Genomic DNA, 23,664 nt, shown 5'->3' on the forward strand with positions numbered 1-23,664 from the left:
AAATATCCTCCCCCCCACCCCGGAATTCTAGTAAGCCTCAGGCCCCCCAGGACTCCTGAAATAATGCCACGCACATTTTACCAGGGTATCTCTGAGAGCCAGACAGAACGGCTTCTAGCTCAGCCAAGCAAACCAGTTCTCTAGGGATTTCGGGAACCACCAACCCAGGGAGGGAGCAAGCTGTCTGTGGGCACCACGGGCTGGACTGCTGCTCCTAAGTTCAGGTCTCACTCTGAGCTGCCTGCACTTAAGCGTTGCCAAAGTCCTTCGAAGTCTGAGAATGAAAATCTTCATAAAACAAACACAGAAATCTATTACCAGCAGTCAACAAATACTGGCACCTTGACGAATGGCCAACCTGCTGGCCTCCAGAAAATGTGCTGTGCTGACAAGTGGCTCTTTCAAAGGAGCCCTATACTTAAAGGGTGTGTACCCACCATGGCAGAACACGTGGGGAAGTTCAAGGATCAATGAGGCTGCTAATTAAAGCAGAGCATCCATCCCCTGTGTTTAGAATGCATTTAAAGATCCAGCGCCATCCGCTCACTCAAGGTCTCTGAATCCACCACGATCAAATGTTTTCAGGTTGAGCTGCAGCCGTCAGGGGACTCAGCCCCCTGCCAGAGCGACTGCTGGGGGTGCAGGGCCGGCTGGGAGCGGGCTGGGGGAGAGGCGCCCCAGCTGCTTAGGGCCCTGCCCATCGGTCATCCCGCCAGGCAGGCACACAGTCACTCCCATGGAAGGCATGGGAGGAGAGTTCACGGGTAGCCCAATGCTGGAGAAAACCTGAACTCGCCTGCCCAAAATGCAGGCATGGAATGTAGAGCTACTGCCTAAGCAGATTAGGATGAGAAGCCTCCCTGATAACAAAAATCTTTGGCAACTTGGGCTGAAATTCTGCAGAAGCCCTCGAGGGGATTTTAAGGAAAAAATATTTTTTTAATCATCATTTTTAATGAAAGCCACATCCCACCCCCCAGTCCACATCTCCACAAGACGCCCAAACTAACGTCCTCAGCACGTTTCAATACCTTTTTGTATTTATCCTTTTACTGACATTTTTAGTCTTAAGTCTTTGTTGAAACAAAAATTCATTGCAGAACCTATTGTTTAGGTTAATTTAAAAACAAACCTTTGTACCACCGGCACTTATATGTATATATAGAGTACATTATATGTACTTATATTTATAAAATGTATAAAAATTTATAAAAATATATAATTATATATACAATATAATTTATGCATGATATTATGTTTACTTTTTTAAGATTTTATTTATTTGACAGAGAGAGAGAGAGCACAAGCAGGGGGAGCGGCGGGCAGAGGGAGAAGCAGGCTCCCTGCTGAGCAGGGTGCCCGACATGAGATTTGACCCTAGGACCCTGGGATCATTATAGTAATTTATATTTATAATATAAATATAATATATTTATATTATATTTATATAATATAAATTATATTATACATAAACATATAATATAGGGGCGCCTGGGTGGCTCAGTTGGTGAAGAATCTGCCTTTGGCCAATATAATTTATGCTATAAATACAAATTTTATTATATATTTCTATATAATATAAAATATGTATGTATAAATTTTATATAATACTTATATACAATTTTTATTATATATATATATTCCCATGTCTTTCTAGTACAAGGATACTTCTGTTTTCTATCACCTTTGAAGAAATATCAGGAAGCTCAGAGGAATGAGATGTATTCCCTAGTCTTTAATCTTCATATTAGTAGATGGGTTTGAGTAGATTAAGAGTTTACAAAGCATAAACCTACAATCCCCACCTGATCCTGCAGGCAAAAGTGCACTTAGCTCCCAGGCAAGGCCTCCTTCTGTGGGAGAAATGGTGTTTTATACCACGTTGATGACTAATATTTCAAGTACATTTTGCAGACTCATTTTCCCAGCATTCTGTTGTTTCAGCTGAACCGTTCGTGCCACAATATTTTTATAGGCTCTGAGGCTGAAAAACATTCCCTTCCAGGCAGGATATATGAACCTCTTAGTTTTCTGACGCAAAAGTAGAATTTCAGATTATCCTCGTGCAAAAGAAAACCACTCTGCTTGTGCTGGCAGGTGAATGGGAGAGTGGAGACTCGAACGAGGGTATGAAATATAGGTAGTGCTTCTCTGGTGCCTTCTGTCACAGCATATGCACCACAGCTGCTGATATGCTCCGCTGAGATTAAGTCAGTGTTTCCCACCTGGGGGCGGGGGGGTTTCTACAAGAGACACAAGTCACAGACAGGAGCCGCGTGCCCCCATTTGGTGGCCCCCCTAATTGTAAGGACCATATTTCGCAGGAAGCATGGTGGATCAGAAGAGCTGGAGGTCTGCAACCAAAGACCCAGGCTTGAATCCCAGTTCTGCTGCCTGTGCGGCCATAGGCAAGCGACGTTGGCTCACGCAGCCATGGCCAAGTGTGCAGTCTCGGACTGGTTTCTTACCATCTCTGTGCCTCGATGCCCTGTCCTAGAGAGTGGGAGTATCAGAGGTCTTCTCTTACAGGCCAAGAGAGGTAGAGCACTTAGAACAGAGCCAGCACGGAAGACAGCTGTTTCAGATGGTTCAGAAAATGCAAGCTTGAGAAAGCCCTCCAGGAAAAGATGAAGAAGGGGGAAGGAAGAAACAAAGACCAGAACAAAGAGAGGAAAAAACGGGCAAACGCGGCTGCCCTTGCCTTTGAAAATGCTTGGCCGTACTGGCTTCTGTGGAGTCTGCTCTTAATGCCTCTGCTGCCGAACGGGAGCTGCCGGGCAGGGTGACAGGGGCCCCCAGGAACTGACACCTGCTGTGGCTACACAGTTGTTTCTTCAATCACTTCACCATACAATGACTTGAGAGCTTCCCAACAGAGAACTTTTTTGTAGACATCGATATGGAGAAAAGGCGGAAAGAGAATTGAGACTGAATGCTAACAAAAAATAATTTTTAAACATTTAAAATTAACCAGTGGCAACAGAAAGAGTGTCCTAATTTCCATTAGCTTCCAGAAAGTTCTCCTGTAAGAACAATCCAGGAACAAGTCCTTACACATAAATGCCGTATTAGTGTGTGACTGGAGGAGCTATCTATGCTCAGAGTCTGAAAGCTTCTCTTAAGTGGCTAAGATCTGTCTCGCTAGGGTTTGAAGGTAAGGGAGAACTGGGGAAAACCCAGAAAAATAACAAACTCACTAAGGCTCTCTGACCTCATCCTTGAGCTGGATACACACCACCTACAGCTGAGTCTGCCAAAGCAGTGGGCTTTCAGGGCAGTGGCCAAAGGCTGCTACAATCTAAAAAGGACCCTGGATCTCCCTGACGTTTGCAACAGTCTGAAAATATGGAGAGAAGGAGAAACGTGGGTACAGAACTCCTCCCATGAAGACTACCACATATAATTGGAGTACATTATTTGACAAACTTACGGCAGGGAATAGTTGATGTCTAATATCCAAGCTGAGAAGGCTGCAGCCTCTTAAAGTAGTCAGATGACTAGGTTTGGGCCAATGGGGTCTAAGCAGAGCCTCCAAATCATGCCCATAAAAAAGAAGAGAAGTGGCCTCTCCCTCCCCCGTCCCTTTTTCTCCTTCCCAATGGATGGAGCGTGGATATGGTAGGAAGCCATCCTGGACCATGAATATGAACATCCTGCCGTAGGAATGGCACAGCAACAAGCTAGAGGGAGTCTGAACCCCTAACACTGTGGGGATACCATACCAGCCCTGGACTGCTTACATGCTCAACTTTTATGTGGCAAACTTGTTACTTGCAGTCTCTGTGGCCCTAGCTTCATCTGTGTTCTAACTAAAACAGTTTCACTTGGTGTGGGAAGGTGGGGTAAGATCACAGGAGATGTCCATGAGTTATAATAACTGGGCATAAACTTCCTTCAAAGGAGGGAGGGTGCCAATAATGCAGGGTTTTGCTTTGCTTTTCCGAAGGAGAGTGAATTGCCACGAACAATAAGGAGGATGCTGAGCTTGTGCAACATCCTCTTTTTCAGTTCTTCCCACAGGCAGTGCCCAGCCTAGTCTTCATATAAATGTGACTAAATATTTACAAAATATTGATTTGAAGGCAGAGGCCCTCGGTGCACATCTCAGTCTCCTCTTGCCTTCCAGGCGAAGTTTTTTCGAGATGTGAGATGTTTGTGAAAGCACTTAGCAGAGTGCTCGCCAAGTATTTGGGGCTCAGTAAATGTTAGTTTCCTTTCTTCTTGACAGCTGCCTCCTTTTTTTCATAACATACATGGGGTTTCTAATAGGGGACCTCAGTCTGTACTCAAAAATGCCTCAGAAGTTTCCTACCTAAAATTACCTATCCTATGAAAGATATAAATGCAGCCCAAGCCACCTGTGAATTACTGAAAGGCCAAGTAAAAATGTTTGCTCCAATTTACAAAGTATGAATGAGGCTTTCTGAAAATTTTGTTTGAGAACCAGTGGGTGAAAGGTTAACCCCATGCCAGGAGATGAAATTATTAATTAAGGACTCCTAATTTAATTATTTTACATTATTCTCCCAAAGTTTCTCTCCTCCCTGTACTGAAAGGAATGGTCTGGGTCAATGAGCCCAAAAGCCCAAACTGTGAGAAAAAAAGAAAATATGACATAGGAAAGTGTCTCTCACCCATTTTGAAAACCGTCCTGCTGTAGCTTCATTGGTTCATCCCTCCATCTTCTAGTCACGGCTTCCACGATTCATCCACCAGACCTTCATGAACACTTCCTGGGAGCCAGGTCCTGTGCCAGGCTCTGAGGATACAAGACAAGGCCCTTGAAGAGCTACAAGCCACTGGGGGTTCAGACCAGGAGCAGGAACTGAGTACAGCACAGGTGGAATGGCAGACAGCGACTTCCGCCTCCACAGAGACGGGTTCACCATTCTGGCTGGGCCTGGAAGACTTAGAAGGACTTGGTGAAGGACAAAAACATTCTTGGCACTGACTGATTACAGACCAATTTAGAGCAGCACAGACATTGAAGAGGACTGGTGAGAGAGAGACAAGTTAGATTATTATAACCGAGTGGTCAAGAATAAAGGCCTCAGTTAAGGAGGCGGTAAAAAGGATGTCAAAGACACAGGATGTAATGACCATTAGATGTAAAAATAAAGAGCGAGGAGGTGACTCCACCATTCTTGGTGTGCTATGTTAGGTAGATGGGGTCCAAATAAAACAAGACAAGTAACAGAAGATATAAAACAAATTTAGAAGAGAAGACACCGAGTTCAGTTTTGAGATGGTAAGTTTGCAGTTCTGCAGGTCACATCCAGAAGGAGATGGCAGGGAAGCTGTTAGAAGGAAGAGTTCAGGCTGCAGGTTTGGATTGGGAGGTCTCCCCCACAGTCCGGCTGGCTGAGACAACGGGAGGAGATGAGAGATACAAGGAGAAGTTATGCAGAAATAAGAGGTAAGGACCAGAGACAGAACCATCAATATTCTAACATCGAACCAATGGAAAAGGAATGAAGAAAAGACTCAGGAAGAGAACACAAAAATGGGGAATCCAAAAAGTAGAGAGTAATCAGTGGTCTCACAAACTGCAAAGAGGTCCCTGAGAAGAAGAACTGAAAATGGGCCAGTAGACTTGGCCACTAGGAAGACCCTGGTGACCTATGAGAGCAGGTCTAGAGGAGCCATGGAAGGCAAACCCTGACTATAGGGGGAGGAGGAAGGAGTGGGCATGAAGCCAATTTGGCAAGACTGAATTACTCCTTCAAGAAATGTGGTGGTAACTTGAAGGAGGGAAATTGAGTAACAGCATGATATAAGGTTGTGTCAAAAGAAAATAAAATGAAAGAGGAAGATTTAAACAAGTCAGCAGGTGGACCAGAGCAGAATGAGGGGACGATGATGTGAGCAGAAAGGAACTGAAGGAAGGAGATCTGGAGCAGGCAAGAATGGAGGGGGTGTCAGGCCCTCATCTGACTTCTGTCTTTTAGCAGACATGAGCCTTGTGTTCCACAGCTCTTCTTTAGGCAGACTGCTATTTGTAACAATAATAACAAAAAACTAACGTAGGTTGGATCCTAGGTGCCCAGCATACCGGATTGCAAGGTACCACCTCATGAAATCTAGAAAGTCTAGTTGCCTTCTAACTCTAGGAGATTATGACTCTGACTTGAGAAGCCAACACCATTTCCCACCTATACCTATACCCATCTCTCCTTAGCATCATTTGTCACCTTGCCCCTCAGCTCACCCTCTACTCTTCACTCTGGTCTAGTAGGTCAAACACAGGCTCTGAGTTTAAATCCAGATTTCGCCACTTACTCCTTGTGTGATTATAGGCAAGTTATATAATGTCACCGTCCCTCAGATTCCTGATATGTAAAATAGAGATGTTGGCATGCCTCAAAGCTCGACCTTAGTTTTCATGGCAATTCACTAATAACTATAAAAACACCTTTATTTCCTAAACTCCTACAGGAGGAACAACCATGTTTTTGTGATTCAGGAATTCCTTACTTCTCCTATTGAAACGATTGTTTCTATACCATAAATTTTTGCAAAAGCAAAAAAATAGTCGGCTCCCTCTCTCAATACATGACTCTGGCCCATTTTTAGAAAAAGCTCAACAATTGTTGTGGTAGACTTAATAGGGGTTCGCCATATATTCAGATCCTATACCCTAGAACTTGGGAATATTATTTTATATGGCAAAAAGAGACTTTGGAGATGCCATTAAATTAAGGAGCTCAAGATAGTGATACTAGCCTGGATTATCCAGGTGGGCCCAGAACATAATCACAAGTGTTCTCATAAGAAGAAGGCAGTAGAGATCTGGTCACAGAAGACAGAAAGGCTGTGTAACAGAAGCAGAGGGAAGCTGAGTCGAGAAAAAAGATGCTAGCCAGTGTCTTGGAAGAAGGAGGAAGGGGCCATGAGCCAAGGAATGCAACTCCCAAGGGCTGGAAAAGGCAAGGAAACAGATTCTCCCAGAGAGCATGGCCCTGCTGCCATCCTGACTTTAATGCAATAAGACTAATTTTGGACTTCTGACCTCCAGAACTGTAAGAAAATAAATTTGTATTGTTTTAAGTCACCAAGTTTGTGGTCATTTGCTACAGCAACAACAGGAAACTCATACAACTGTTTTCTTCTTGCCGATACTTAGAAGGCAAGTTATCAAGCCCTCTGCTTTCAAAAGTAGAAGGCATCAGTCAAGTTACTGATCCTCTTTTATTTCTAGACCATGAAAATGGATCCTCTGAGAGAACCTACCAATAGTTTACCCCAATCAGAGCAGCCTCTCAGTCTCTGTGGTGGAGGACTGTCCATCCTCCTCTAAACAAGAACCGAAGAGGAGATTCATATGTGGTAGGGAGAACTGTTTTATGTTCTGATCAGGCGAAATTAAAATAATCAGTTCAAATTTTACCTACAATATAAAGGGAATCAGACTAAATTAAGATTCCACTTTTTATTTGCCCAAGAAGCAGGGAAATTCAAGTTTATTTTTAAGTACTAATAAAATCTGCAGTGTAAGGAAGTAGTTTCCAAACACAACCCATAAAATAAGGATGTATTTAAAATGCTGTTATTAGATACATGCCATCCCCACAAACTTCCCCTCATGCATCCTGGCAGCCAATCACACTCTGAAGCAAAAGAAAGAGATGGCTTTATGAACAGTTTTTTTCTTGTGACATTTTGGTGAACAATAAGATCAGGACACCAATAAAAACCTGCTCCGTGAAAGAAAAAAAAAAAAAAAGCATTTAATTTTTATCAGGTGGGCCTAAGAAAACTCATGAAAAATGTACTTCTTCCAGGAGGGTGTCTGGGTGCCTTAAAGATAGGGCCAGAACACAAAAGCCTGGAGATCTCTGTTTTTTACAGTTTACCTTCTTCTTGAGCGGTAAGGAAATGGCATTTTGTGGGTTGTCCTAAGGTGTGGTTCATGTGCCTGGATAAATGCCTATCTCTGTTTGTTCCTGATCTCACTTGGAAGAAAGATAAAACTTGGTTTTCCTGTATCGTCATTCAGCATCCCAGAGACTTTTAATGAAATTTCATTTTAAACATTACTCACATAATTCTCTCTAGCTGGAAATTTACCATGCAAATTTACCAAGGATATTTGACTCATAAGGAACATCTAGGTCTTATTCTCAATTTGATATATCAAACAAATTGAGCCCCTACTGTGTGCAAAAAAAATAAGCTAGATGTTGAAATTAGGAATGAAGCACAACAGTGAATAAGTCGCCTGTCCTGAGTGAGCTTAAAGCAACCTTTTCTATTTTTTTTTAAAGATTTTATTTATTTATTTGAGAGAGAGAATGAGAGAGAGAGAGAGCATGAGAGGGGCGAGGGTCAGAGGGAGAAGCAGACTCCCCGCTGAGCAGGGAGCCTGATGTGGGACTCAATCCTGGGACTCCAGGATCATGACCTGAGCCAAAGGCAGTCGCTTAACCAACTGAGCCACCCAGGTGCCCCAACCTTTTCTATTTTTTAAAAAAGATTTTATCCATTTACTTGAGAGAGAGCACACGAACAGTGGGGGAGGGGCAGAGGCAGAGGAAGGAAAGAGACTCCCTGCTGAGCCCGACTTGGGGCTCAACCCCAGGACCCCAAGATCACGACCTGAGCTGAAGGCAGACACAACCTTTTCTAAAATATAGAAGGAAGTGAGTAGTCAAGAATATTCGATTCAAACTTCAGTTTTCCATTGGTGCTTTATGGGTTGTACTGTGTGTCTGTTGTGTCACTTTGTTAGTCTCTACTCCCCATCCTTCTAGTAAGAGCTGTGATACCAATTTAGGAGATTCCATTTTTCAGGCTCTTCATACATCTGAAACTCCCAGGTATTCCATATTTCAATTGTTCCAGACCTACTCCACTCCAATACCATAAAGAATTGAGGGCTAGCTTATATTTTTGAAGTGTGTTGAAAAGGGGTTTTTAATTCTTTGAGATCACAGTTCAAGTTATATATATCAAAAATAGAAATCAAATATATACATGCTGGCCTCGAATGTAGTAAGAATTACCCTAGAACAAGTGTTTTTTTTAAAAAAAATACAAATAAAAATTATAAAGTAAACAGCCTTTTCCTGGGGGCACCAATAAACCAGACGAATCAAATTCTAGTAGCATTAGTCTGGCCCGGTGGTTAAGAGCCACATTCTCAATTCCAAAATCCAGCAACAATCCCATTGAGAGTCTTCATGAAAAGCTAGGCTATCCTTTCTGGACACTGACACACAGAAATACAGCTGGCTTTTCTTCTGTTTGCTTTAACTGGATTCCAGGTTTTCTTCAGTATTTCTTTCTCCTGGTGGGTCTGCATCAACTCTGCTTCAGTTTTTAGCGTTCTTGTGTAACTTGTTCTCCTTTTTTTCCTTATGTGCATCTCCCTAGCCTCACTAGAAGGCAGCCCTCTTTCTCCTTTCTCATTTGGCTTGTCCCTTTTGACTCACAGGTAGTCTGGGACAAAGCCAGGTCTGGATACTAGCTCTGGGCCTCCAGTACACCTGCTTGTCTGATAACCAAATAGATCTCCTGCCTTTAAAAAAGATTGCCAGTTCAGATGTCATCTTTCTTGGTTCTTTAAATTTAAATTTTATATTTTAATTAATTTACAGATAATATTGCTAAATTATCAGGCTTCTATGGTGGTAAAAGAACCAAGGTTAAGGTTTCTATTTTATTTTATTTCTCACCAATTGCTCCCAGCAAAAGAAGAGAAATATGTCAAGATTTTAAGACCTTATGAATTGCTGTGTGAACAATGTTGTGTACTATAAGAAAAAGAAAACTTTGTGAAAACATTTTTAAAACACCAAATGAAATTAAACTTAACAAAGAGAGGAAATAAAGCAAGGGTTAGTAAGTTTAGTCACCTATTATTCCTAAGGTTTTACATACTGATACACATTTTTGGAGTGGCATGACCAGGTATTATAAATCTAAATACATATAAAACAACCTTTGGTTAAGTTTAGTCCTAGGTATTTTATTTTTTGGTGCAACTGTAAATGGAATTGTTTCCTTAATTTCTCCTTCTGCTACTTCATTATTAGTACATAGGCACGCTACCATGTCTGGGTATTAATTTTGTATCCTGCAACTGTACTGAATTAATTTATTGCTTCTAATAGTTTTTTGATGGAGTCTTTAGGATTTTCTATGTATGTTATCATGTCATCTGCAAATAGCGACAGTTTATGGTAGCTACACTTGGGGTGAGCAGAGTATAATATAAACTTGTCGAATTTCTATGTTGTACACCTGAAACTAATATAACATTGCATGTCCACTATACATACATACATACATACATACATACATACATAAAACAACCCTTGGGAAAATTGCATTAAAGAGAAGCATTAAAGTGAAATTAGATTTAGTAAATTTTGTGACAAAGAAAAATATATATTTACTGGTCATTTTTTATACTCTTTTCAATAATTGAAGTTATATATAAATATTCTTTTTGGTAATAATTGAGAAGTTATAGGGGCTACTGGGTGGCTCAGTCAGTTAAGCGTCTGCCTTCAGCTCAGGTCATGATCCCAGGGTCCTGGGATCAAGTCCTGCATCGGGCTCCGTGCTCGATGCATGGCTTCTGCTCCTCCCTCTCCCTCTGCCGCTCCTACTCGTGCTCTCTCTGTCTCTCTGTCTCTCTCTGTCTCTCAAATAAATAAAATCTTTAAAAAAATAAAATAAATGAAATTATATATAAATATTATTTTTGGTAATAATTGAGGCAGGAGACCCCCAACATTGCTTTCATTTGACCAAATGAGAAGTCTAATTTGGATCTCTGTTTTAAGAAATAGGTATTATTTTTATTTGCCTATGGTCTCTGTAACTCCCTCTTTGTATATCCGGTCTTCTGAACATTTTATTCATCTCTAGAAAGAAAGCTGTGGAATGCTCAAGAGCTAAAAGAGAACACAAATTTGAGTGGGACATTAACCATGTACAGCATAGAAGGGGGTAGAGTACCAAGCCATGTGATGTTGTGTGTGGATTAGTACACCGCTTAATAAGCTTGATCATCTTTTAAAATCGTTTTGTCGGGGGCTCCACTAACTAGCACGAAAGGAGCTCTAGAAAATCTTTCGTATACAGGAGGCGTATGACTCAGTTTTAGAGCCTCCTAAATCACAGATATTAACACTGCAAAATAATAGAATTTAGGAAGCTAATGAGGCATCCTGGGATCGTGGCCTTCTGACAAATACCCAAAACATACTGGATCCAGAGAGATAAACAAGTGAGGTTGTAATTCTCACCCCACCCAGTGTATCCCACTCTACCTGAGTCAACAAAAAACGGAGAGATAACACGGATAGCACAGGGTAGGATATCTGTGTGCGTCGCTGCAGAATGCATTTCTTTCCTTTTCCTGTTGATGTTGTCAGTTATGAAATGCTGAGTTGGAATGTTCTTATGTTGAAGACCTGTTCAGCGTTTTCTCTTTTTCCTCACATTTCTGTTAGCCTTTTCCTTTAATTATCTCGCCTTTGTTATTCTTGGCAAGGCTGCCCTTTCCATAATGGTGTGTTTACCTTCCAAACAGTCCCTACTTCCTCCTTATCTTTGTGAGCGTATTAAAACTTCCAGCTCCAACGGCTCACTTCCCCTCTTCGGCATATCCTCACCTTCACAGCTCACTTCTCTTTCATTCTTTTCAACCCTTCTTTCAACTCCCACCCCAGCCCTCTCACCCCTTTGGAATAACAAGTTATTTCCTCTTTCATTTCCTCTTGCAGAAGATGTTTTTGGACCCATTCCCGAATGTCTTTGGCATGAAACCCATGCCGCTCTGTGTTTCCACTGGGCACATTTCCAGAGGTGTTTCATCGGCCTGGAGCCCTTGGCCTTCACACCAAGTTAGGCCCAGCTCTGTCAATCATGTCTGTCACCATCGGGCAGTCCCGGCCAGCCACCACGGTGGTTAACAGGACTGGCGGGTCTTGCTCCCACTGGCAACAGGCTCTTGTTTCCGCATCCTTTTCAAAAAGTCTGTTTGAGGTAGGAGACTCTGGACTTCTTTTCTTGCAGCAAGTGAAAAGGCAAAGAGGTGGAGGGAGGGAGTGCTAAGTCAGCAATCCTGGCAGAGCTGAGACATGCTTCGGAGTCTATGCAGCAAGTCTATTATCCACCTGCTTTTCAGTCTTTACAGGTCAACGCAGAGGTAAGCTTGACAGCAGCATCCAAGCTGGAGGAAAAACCTGTGAAACAAGAACTCTACCTAAAATTAAATGTTTTCCATTTTAAGGTGAAAAAAGTTGAGCAGAGGAGAGTCATACTAATTTGTCCCTTAATGGGGAATGGAGTGTTATTCCAAGTAATGAGGCTATTAAACAGCCTAGAAACTTTACTATTCATTTCTTGAGAGTGTATTGAAGTGAACAGTTTCGTAGCACATTTTGATGCTTGTTCTGAATACTTAGGTACCACTAATATGATAATTTAAGAGCTAGAGGACACTGTCTTGAGAAGGTTTTTCTCAGGCCCTGAGACAAAAGACAAGAAGCTGTGATGGTGTCCTGGGTCCTGTAACCCTAAGCAGTCTCCTCGACATTTGATACCTTGTGCTCTGGCAATCAAGTGAGTAAACACGTGTGAGAACACACTTTCGAACTAATGGCATTGGAATCTGGTACCCATAAACAGACGCACTGAAAGTGAGAAAATAAGTAATTCCCCTTGGTTCGAAGCATTCTAGATTCAAAATCCAAACCTGGTCTTTTTTATGAAGCTTGATTGGTTTGGTTTGGTTTGGTTTGGTTTGGTGCAAAGGGCCAAGGACAGAGACAGAATAGAAGAGTCTGTGAATTTTAATCTAACTTTTAAATGCTGTTTAGTAGGGCGCCTGGGTGGCTCAGATGGTTAAGCGTCTGCCTTCGGCTCAGGTCATGATCCCAGGATCCTGGGATCGAGTCCCACATCGGGCTCCGGGCTCAGTGGGGAGCCTGCTTCTCCCTCTGACCCTCTCCCCTCTCATGCTGTTTCTCTCTTGCTCGCTCTCTAAAAAATAAATAAAATCTTTAAAAAAAAAAATGCTGTTTAGTAAATAAGGCCATCAACTGGGCCAAGGTATAAACATTTTCTAAGTCACTCAAGTACAGTGTTGTTGGTACAATTAAAAATGCAAAGTCAAAGAGACTTCCAATCAAAACGGTATTTGCCAAGCTGTTCTATTACAGCATCTCCCTTCAATCTTAGGAATGTACTGATGAGGGCTCAGAAAAGATCACATTGCTTGTAAGGCCTGTGCTCAGGACACAAATAAATCTGCAGGAGAGGAAGGAGGAAGGGGGGATGTTTGTAGATCAGGAGGCACTAGTAAGTGCTTATTTCAAGGATGACTCAGTGTCCATTAAAATCCACCTCACAGCCCTGGAGCTGAAGAGGAGACCAGACCCCACACGTGGGACTGGAGAGCAAAGCCCAGAACAATCCACTTGCCCTCTCCACTAACAATGTCCAGTCTGCAGAGTTCACTCCTTGTGTGAGGATGAACAAAAAGGGGGTGGGGGGGGGGGGAAATACTGCTGAACAAAGGAAAAAGAGCAGCTTCCACAAGACCCAAAGAAAGAGCAAGCTGGGTTTGAGTTTATCACTTGCTGGCTGCCTGAACTTGGACAAGGTACTTAAAACTCTCTAATCTTCAGTTTTTATGAGAATTAAATAATGTATAAAAAGCAAAAAATGTTGCATCTAAGATATAGTAAGTACTCAATAAATGCTGATTAGTATAATGATTATGATGACCAGATATTAAGATGCACTATCAAGTTATCATTCACTCATTCAGCAGATATTACTGAATGCCTATTCTGTTCTGACACTGAAGCCATACCATGTTTCCTTTCTTATTATCATGCTACTTGCATTCTAGCATAATTAATGATTAAAATAGTTCTGCTCCAAGAATGATAAGCTAAGTGGAAAGCAATATGGTAATATTATCAATTGAGTATGGGAGAAAGGGTCATGGGAATCTCAAAATCAGAGTCAAAAATCAGAGTTTAACTACACAAACTGTATTACAAACTGGATTTAATATAAGCCTATGTAATTCAACTTTTACAGCCAATATTTAAGAACAAAATTACTATTGTATCTGCAAACATAAGTGCAACAGTCTCTGAACATAGACCCCACATCAATTGTTTAATGTGGAATTTGGGACATTGAAGGAAATTAATTCCTTAAGATTTGCTATTAAAAAAGTAGACCATCAATACAACAATATCAGTTCTAACTTACTAGCAATCCTGATGTTCTGTAAGTCACTATATCAGACATTATCTAATTTTACCCTGAGTGTCTTTGCCATTTCATTTAATGTTATCACATTAGTCCTTTTATAATAATTCAGCTAAAATTGATCTATATGGATTTTCTTAGAGAAAATCACAATATGAACATAATTTTAAGCTGACTTTTAGAATATGGCTTAAATTCATTGATCTCTTTTGTCCGTGTTGGGGCTGAAGAAGTAAGTTATCATACATTTGCCTCAAAGTAAACCCATTCTTCAAGTTGCTTAAAATGTTATGTTACCATTTCTGTTCCTTGCTAATTTAACAGATCTAGTTGAATTTTGTTCCAAAAAAAATCCTTGAAGATGTTTATTTTGTTCTATGTATACGGATTCCTCAAGCAGATCGCCATCCTAATAAAGTATGCTCGAATCTTGCAATCAAACTGTTCTTAAGGTAAGCCTGCTAAAACAATCTCAAGCTGTCATTCAGACTACTTCATCTGATAGGAAAAATTGGGGATTTTACCTAATTGTGAACATTGAACTTACATGATTTTGTGTGTCCCCTGAGAAGTTCTGACTACATAGGTATTCAATGAAACATAGCAGAGTATATAACAATTTCTAAGCCGTACGTTGCATCAGATACTAAAATAGAATCATCTTTTGTTTCTAAGATGATCTGTCTATCCTTATTTAGAGAAGCTAAAAAAGAAAAATAACTTTTTGCCCCATACTAAGTACCTTTAAAGTCATGAAATGCAAAGCCCCCTTGGACCATCTCCTATCTTTCTAGCTCTCTCTCTCTCTCTGCCAGTAAAGACTTTTAAAAAATGGAAAGGAATATCTTTATGTTCTTCCTAACTGTTCCCCACTGCCTCCTTCTTTTTGATGGGTAGGTTGGTGCTACCGTCAGCAGTCCAATTCTCTATCAGCACATTTTAAACTGCACTAAAAAAAAAAAAAGAAGAAGAAGAAGAAAAAGGAGAGAGTAGGTATATCAGAATCCAGAGAGCTGACCACACTGGCTTCAACTTTGCTAATTGAAACATGACTCCCTGGAGCCACCGGTCCACAACTTTTATCTCCATAATTGTGTCCGTAGAGTTTGAAGAAAGAAAAATAGCTGGAGAAGAAATACCAAATACTCAGATACAAGTAGCTGACCACAAAAGGTTTCTACAATGTTACCAGCCAGCATCTTACTCATGTATGGAGTAGTGGGCAAAAATAGTCTTTGGGAGGTGCCTGGGTGGCTCAGTTGCTTAAGGGTCCAATGCTTGATTTCAGCTCAGGTCATGATCTCATGGATTGTGGGATCGAGCCCCACGTCGGGTTCCAAGCTCAGCGAGGAGTCTGCTTGAAATTCTCTCTCTCTCCCTCTGCCCCTCCTCACCCCCACCTCTCTAAAATAAACAAATGAAATATTTTTTAAAAAGTAGTCTTTGGAAGCAAACAGTCCTGCGTTATAATCATGGCTCTGTACCTGGACAAGTTGCTTAGCTTCTCTGAGCCTGTCTCCTTATCCACAGAAAACAGATCATAATAACTCGCTATTTCTGTTGTTATATAAATGAAACTAAAATAAAATATGTGAAGTATTTAGAATGGTAACTGACCCCATAATAAGTACTCAGTAAGTATTAGCTTTTAGTATCAGTCCCATCATCATTATTTCTTTTAATAGTCTCTCTTGTGCATTCCTTGTTTCCCTCTATCATGTCAATCATTTCAATGAACATGTTTAAGTACATACCATGTGCCAGAGAAGCACTGTAGAGGGATTTGTGATACAAAGAATAACTGAAATGTGGAGATTCTGTACACAGGAGCTCACAATCCAGAAGATGGGACAGAGATGTAAACACATTAGCAGCCTACCGGCTAGTGAACTCATGACACTTTTCTGCCCTTTTTTCTGTGTATGTCTGCATTTGCTAACAAAATACATACCCCTCATCGTCAAGGCTCATGTCTTAGTCTTCTCAATAGCCCTAGCAGCTAATCTGGCCCATGATTACATCTTTGTTCAAAACATGTTTGCAGAACAAACAAATGAATAAATGAATGCCTTGCATTCAGAGCAAAGAGAGCTTACTTCACCTAGAGATGGGGTGGCCTCACCAAGGAGATCTCATTTGAGCTGGCTTTTAAAGAATAAACTGAAATTCAATATGTGAAAAGGGCTGACGTGTGAAAGAGCTTTCTGGGGGAAAAGGAACCATATAAAAATTCAATTATAAATTCTTTGAGGGTTAGAGTTCTAGTTTTAAATTCTCTTATAACAGTACACAAGACCTTGAAGAGTGCCTGAACAAGAAAAGTTATCCTTAGACATATCAGCAACAATTAATATTTGTTGCACACTTAAACATGCTGGTACTGTACTAAATGCCTTACAGTATTAACTCATTTCATCTGCAAAACACTCCTATGAAGTAGGTATTCATTCTACTTAGGAACAGAGAGGTTAAGTGAATTGCTCAAGGTCACACAGCCAGGGACTAGCAGAGCCAGCTTTCAAACCTGGACAGTCTGGATTGAGAGCTTAGAGTCTCTCTCACCTCTGTATTTGATTCACTCCATCATTCAATAAATACTGATCACTGATTTTGTGCCAGGCACTGTTCTGAGCACTAAAGCAGTGCTTACCATTGTGAAATTCGCATTCTAGTATGAGAAGAAAAACAATAAACTAAACAAGTAAATAATATAAAATACGAGATGATAGTGCTATGGAATAATATGAAGGAGAGAAGGGGAGTAAGGGGTGTCAGATAAGGAGAGGTGTTCAGTTTTAACTACAAAACTGGCCTGTTGTGGGATCACAGGCCAATGTGGCTGAAGCCGAACAAGCAAGGAAAGAAGAGGACAGAGCATGCAGAGTCTTCTAAGCACTGACTGATACTCAGTAGGGAAAACATTATTCAGTGGTTGATTTTGTTTGCATCACTACTCACCCAACCTTCTTCCCCAGCCTGAGCCAAGCAATGGAACAGAGTTTTACAACTGGCCACACCATCCATTCTGTTCTTTAGACCCAAGGAGAATGAGTCCACTTTGTGGTTCTTACAGACCTATCCCATCTTCTTTGGATCCCTTTCCGCATACAATAAAATAGAACCATGGACAGAATTATTACTGACATAGAAAAAGTCTCTGGACCCTTATATAAGATTGCTGAGTTTAATAGACCAGAAGATTAGGGGCAGAGTAGGAAAGGAATGCCTACTTTAAAATAGCTGCTCTGAACTTGTAACCATTTTTTGATGACAATTTTCATGACTTTATCTTACCTCCTACCCAGTGCTTGTGGGTAGTAAGGTTTATTTAGTTAAAACGGCTTTTTTTTTTTCAGATATTTTACAAATGTTTCAAATAAATACCAATTTTTTGGCTCCTAAAATTAGATTATTTTGTTTTATCTCAATTTCTAATTGGTAATTTGATACCAGAGTCCCATTTTGGGTGAAAATATTCTCCAAGGAAGAACCCCATTCACTGCTCAAACAAAACCACAAAGAGTAAATGTGACAGGGAAACTTCATAATAAGATAAAAGCAGATGTGAGTAATCAAGAAATTAATAATCTTAAAATCTATAATCTTAATAATTGTTATTTATAGGAAATCTGAAATCATTGATTCAATGAAATTTTTAATTATTTTTATTTAGGTAAAATTTACATACAATGAAATCCACAGACCTTAAGTGTGTCATTCAGTAAGTAAATGTAAACATTCACATAACCAACAACCTTTAAGTATAGATAAAGAAAATTTCCATCTTCCCATAAAGTTTCTCACATATCTTACTGATCAACCCCTCCAAACTCTAAGACAACCACTGTTTTAATTTCAAAATCTCACTATAGATTAGTTGTACCATTTCTTGACTTTCACACAGATGGAATCATACGGTATGAACTCATTTGAGTCTTGCTTCTTTCCTCAACATATTGAAATTCATTCATAGTGCTTACTAGCCTTAGCTCATCATGTTTATTGCAAAGTCATATTCCGTTGTATGAATATGCCACAGTCTGTTTACTCCTTCCCTTGTTGATGGACACTGGGTCATTTCCAACTTTTTTAAAGACTTATTTATTTGAGAGAGAGAGAGAGAGAGAAAGAGTGAGAGCACACACGTGGCGGGGAGGGGCAGAGGGAGAGAATCTCAAGCAGAGTCCCCGTTGAGCACAGAGCCCTACTCAGAGCTCCATCCGAGGACCCATGAGATCATAACCTAAGCCAAAACCAAGAGTCAGACACTCAACCAACTGAGCCACCCAGCGCCCCAAGGATCATTTCCAATATGAGGCTATGCTGAATAAAGCTGCTATGAACATTCTTGTAGAATTCTTTTGTGGACAAATGTTTTCATTTCTCTAGGCTAAAAACACTGGAATGTAATTGTGCAGTTATAGGAGTTATTTATGAACATTTCACTTCATAAAAAAGTACCAGACAGCTTCTGCAACTCATGCCATTTTCTACTCCCACCAGTAATGCATGGGAGATCTAATTTCTACATATTTTCGCCAATATTTGGTGTGTTGAGTTTTTTGGGTTTTTTTAAGAAAAGACATTCTGGTCATTCTGAAAGGCTACCTTATTGTGGTTTTAATTTGCATTTCCCTGATGAGAAATGATTCTGAGCTCATTTTCAGGTGCTTATTGGCCATTTGCCTGTCTTCTTTTTGAAGGGCCTGATCTAGCTAGTCTTTTGCCCATATTTATAGAATTGCTTGTCTTTTTTTATTGATATGAAAAAGTCCTTTACATCTTCTTGGTTAATTTGGCAGTATATTTTTAAAAATAATTTATTTCAGTCTGTCGCATGCCTTTTCTATTCTTAATGGTGTTTTCTGATTATCAAAAGTTTTTAATTTTGATGAAGTCTATTTTAATCATTTAAAATTTTTTTGTGTTTCATTCTTTTTGCATTCTCTCTAAGAAGTCTTTGCTTGTCCCAAGTTCACAGTGATATTCTAAGTTTTCTTCTAGAAATTTTATACTTCTATCCTTAAGTTTATACACCATCTCAAATTAATTTGTATGTAATATGATGAAGAGGTCAAGATTCATTTTTTCTCCATACTTTTATCCACTTGTTCCAGCACCATTTGTTGTAAGTATTTTCCATTTCCACACTGAACAGCAGTGGCATCTTGGTCAAAAATCAACTGACCATATATATGTGTACCTATTTCTAGACCTTTCTGTTGAAATACTTTTCTATCCTTATGCCATAATATATTGTCTTGATTACTGTAGTTTTATGGTAAGTGTTGAAATCAGGTAGTTTAATTCCTTTAACTTTGTTCTTTTTCAAAATTTTTCTGGCTCTTCTAGGCTCTTTTTACTTCCATACCAATTATAGAATTGGCTGCTTTCTCAAAAAAAGCTATTGTAACTTTGATTGGAATTGTGTTGACCCTATCTATAAATTTGGGCAGAAGTGACATTTCAACAATACTGAGTCTCCTTTCCATGAACAAGGCATAATTCTCCTTTATTTAGGTTTCCTTTAATTACTGTCAGCACTGTTTTGAAGTTTTCAGTATAGACATCTAGAACATCTTTTGCTAAATTTATGCCTATTCATGTTGTTTCCTTAAATTTTATTTTCAAATTTTTTGTTCCTATAATATAGAAATACAAATAATTGTATCTATTGGCCTTGTGTCCTATGACTTTACAACTGCACTTATTAGTTCTACTAGTTTTTCTATTAGTTTCTGAAGATTATCTATACAGATACAGATGCTATAATAGCATCTCCAGACAGAAAACAATTTGACTTTTTTCTTTTCAATATTTATGTCTTTCAATCCCTTTTATTTAATTCATTTTCATTTTATTTCTTTGCTTCTTTTTTAGTTTTATTGTAGTAGCTAAGACCTCCAACATAATGTTAAATGGAACTTGTAAAAGTGGACATCCAGAAGAGTGAACATTCTTGCCTTGATCCTCATCTCAGGGTAGACCTGTTCAGTTTCTCATCATTAAATGTTGATGTTAGCTGCAGGGTTTCCTTTTCTTTCTTTCTTCTTTCTTTCTTTCTTTTTTTCTTTCTTTTTTTCTTTCTTTTTCTTTCTTTCTTTCTTTCTTTCTTTCTTCTTTCTTTCTTCTTTCTTTCCTTCCTTTCTTTCTCTCTTTTTTCATTTTTTCTTTCTTTTGAAGGTACTGTTCATCACATTGAGGAAGTTTTCTTCCGTGCTTTCTGCATTTTTTCTAGTATGCATCTGTTGAAAATGAAGTCTCGCAAATTCCATTCATCTAAAAATGTCATTATTTCAGTACAATTTTCAAAGGATATTTTCCCTACATATTGAATTCAAGGCTGACAGGTTACTTTGTTTTCTGAACTTTAACAGTATTTCATTGTCTTCTGATCTCCATTCTTTCTGATGAGAAATCAGTCATCATTCCTATCATTGTTCCCCATCATGTAATGCTTTTTCTTCTTTCCTTCCCTCCTCCCTCTCTTCCTTCCTTTCTACCTTCCTTCCTTGTCTTCTTCCCTTCCTTCCTCCCTCCCCCTGATCACTCTCTCTTTATTTCCTCAATATTTTCTCTTTACCACTGGTTTACAGCAAGTTTATTATGCGTCTAAGTATAGTTTTGTTTTGTTTTGTTTTGTTTTTTTATCATGCTTGAATTGGATCTATAAATGGATGCTTTTCTCCTAGTTGAAAAATTTAGGACCATTATTTCTTCAAATGGCTTTTCTGCCCCATTCTCTTAAGTCATTCCCTTAATTCTCTTAGTTCAGTGTGTCTTATACTATTGGCTATTTTCCCACAGATCATTGAGGCTCCATTCTCCCCCTGCCCATCTTTTCTTCTTTGTATTCTTAAGCTGAAACAATTTCTATCGATTTTCCTTGAAGCTTACTGACTCTTCTACATTGTCCAATATACTGTTACACCCACTTAGTGAAGTTTTTTATTTCATATATTTTATTTTTCAGTGCTAAAATTTCATTTGGTTCTTTCTCATATTTTCATTTCATGTTGAGATTCCTTTTCTTTTTTTTTCCCCAAGATTTTATTTATTTGAGAGAGAGTGCACAAGCAAGGGGAGCGGCAGGCAAAGGGAAAAACAGGCTCCCCTCTGAGCAAGGAGCCCAATGCGGGACTCGATCATGACCCGAGCCAAAGGCAGACACCCAACTGACTGAGCCACCCAGGCCTCCCGAGATTCCTTTTCTGTCCATTCATTTGATCACCTTGTCCTTTAAATCCTTGAAAACATTTCTGATAGCTTTTATAAAATCTTTGTCATTAATTCCAACATCTTTACTATTTTAGGGTTTGTTTCTGTTGATTTTTATTGTGCATTATAGTTTATTGCTTTTTCACATATGTAATATTTTTATATGTTGGATATTTTGAATAATACATTGTAAGGAATTTGTCTCCCTTTAAAGTATGCGGAGTATAACTGTGGCAGTTAGATAATTTACTGGGAGATTCTCTTAGTCCAGTCAGACTTGATTTTAGGCTTTGTCAGTGTATTCTCTAATTGAGGATGTGGCCCTTAGTCTAAGCTCTGGTCCTAATCCCTAAAGCATGGCCTTTTGGAGGTTTTAACCGAATGTCAGACGACTTTGGCTAGGCTAGAACTTCAGTATCTTTTAGCACTGCACAAACTGTGGGAGCTCCATTCAGCCTTCTGACCCACTAGCCTCACTTTGCTAGGCCTTACAGATTCTTACCCCATACATGTATAGCCAAACTCTTGGCAAAGAACCTAAGGAGAATGTACCTACAGACTTCTGGGGCTCAACCCTTCCAACATCCTCCTCTCTGGGACCCTGGACTGCATATTCCAGCCACCTTAGCAGACATGAACTCTGATCTTTGCCTTCTTAGAGCAAGATTCATACTCTCCACTTGGGCTTCACCTCCCTGAACCACAGTCTGAAAGGGGCCACCAACCAGAAAGTTGGGTTCAACATGAAACTTACCTTTTATCTTTTCTTCCAAGGATCATAGCCTTGTGCTGCCTATTTCCAATGCCTGAAAAACTCTATCTTCATATAGTTTGTTCAGTTTCATAATTATTTACTGTAGGAGGTTAACTCTAATACCAGTTACTCTAATATATCCAGAAAAAGAAGTCTGATTTACTAATAATTCATCAATTTATTATCTTGTGCCAAAGTTAATTCCTTCAGCCTCAGTTTCATCATCTCATGAAATTATGGGTTGCCTCTAAGAAGTCTACCTCCTCTAAGATCCTAAGATTCAGTAAAGTCTTGCTTCACAAGTTAGAGAATATCTTGGGTCACAGCCTCATTTCTTACACATGTGCAAATGGATTTAATTAGTGCCAGCATTTGGACTGCCACTTTGACCTTTGCCAGTCAACACTGGTGTGGTGTGATTTTTTTCCAAAGGCTGAAAAAAAATAAACCATTTCCTTAGAGGCATTATAGTCAGCAACACTCTTACAAATCTCCGACATCATTGTGCTAGGGTAGAAATAAAAATTGTCCCAATTTTTCCCATTTAAAATGAAAAGTTGACACCAATTTAATAGAGAATTGTATAGGCTAATGACTAGAATATTGGGAATGTACCTGGAATTTCTTGAGTGAAAAGGCCCCAGAAATATAAAAGAAAATTTTCCATACTCGAGAACTATAATACTTCACATATGTGCCATGGGGTAGAATGAAGAGGAAAAAGTGGGAAATGGTTAATAATCTGGCATACTTTCAAATGTTCCAAGAAAACACACACACACACCTATTTTATATGCCTTTCATGAAATGATAGAATAAACTTACTATAAGCTACCCAACAAATATCCATTTCCCTAATTTCCCTTTTTTCTTTTCTTCCTTTCCTTACAGATACTGATAGTTACATATAAAAGTATATTTAAAGGGTTTTTAGGCAAAAATAATTTTGTACCTATAAAGCCCTTTATTTAAAAGCTTTAAACTTTCTTTTGTCTAAGAGCACTTGAAGGTTGTCTTGATAAACATTATATGTGGAAAACAATTTTTTTCTTGCATTAAGCATTTTTAATAAAATATTTTTAAACTTCATGTAGTCATTTCAGATGATCTAAAAGAACCCCAGGGACAATAAAAGAAGAGCACATCTGTTATCCTCTCTGTTAATATAAGTGTCTGATTGTTTCATGTCCCACAAGGCATATCCACACATAAAACATGACAGGGAGAATGAGTAGTAATGACTAGAGCGCAATGACTGGATTTGTGAACATCCCACACAATGACCATCAGTCCACTTATGAGATGATGTGCGAACAATACCAAAAATGAGCAATGGCAACCATTGTACCACACATGACTATTAAACAACAGAGAGGGATATGTGAACACTGAATACTTGTTGGATACAAGGCATTTACTAACTCTGCTCCTAGGACTCCCAAGGCCTCAGA

At 39.5% G+C, this 23,664-nt stretch overlaps 1 long non-coding RNA gene across 1 annotated transcript; it reads right to left on the reverse strand.

The window, feature by feature from the left end:
• Positions 1 to 611: 611 nt before the first annotated feature.
• On the reverse strand, positions 612 to 13,002 carry LOC135365399 (uncharacterized). The gene is made up of 3 exons (XR_010413136.1): positions 11,280 to 13,002; positions 4,635 to 4,759; positions 612 to 2,880 (listed from the first exon to the last, which is right to left on the reverse strand). It is a non-coding gene; the product is annotated as an uncharacterized LOC135365399 (long non-coding RNA).
• Positions 13,003 to 23,664: the final 10,662 nt, after the last annotated feature.

The sequence above is a fragment of the Mirounga angustirostris genome, unplaced genomic scaffold, assembly GCF_029215605.1.
Source record: "Mirounga angustirostris isolate CCGP_5_RB_7025 unplaced genomic scaffold, mMirAng1.0.hap1 SCAF_7, whole genome shotgun sequence".
NCBI lineage: Eukaryota > Metazoa > Chordata > Mammalia > Carnivora > Phocidae > Mirounga > Mirounga angustirostris.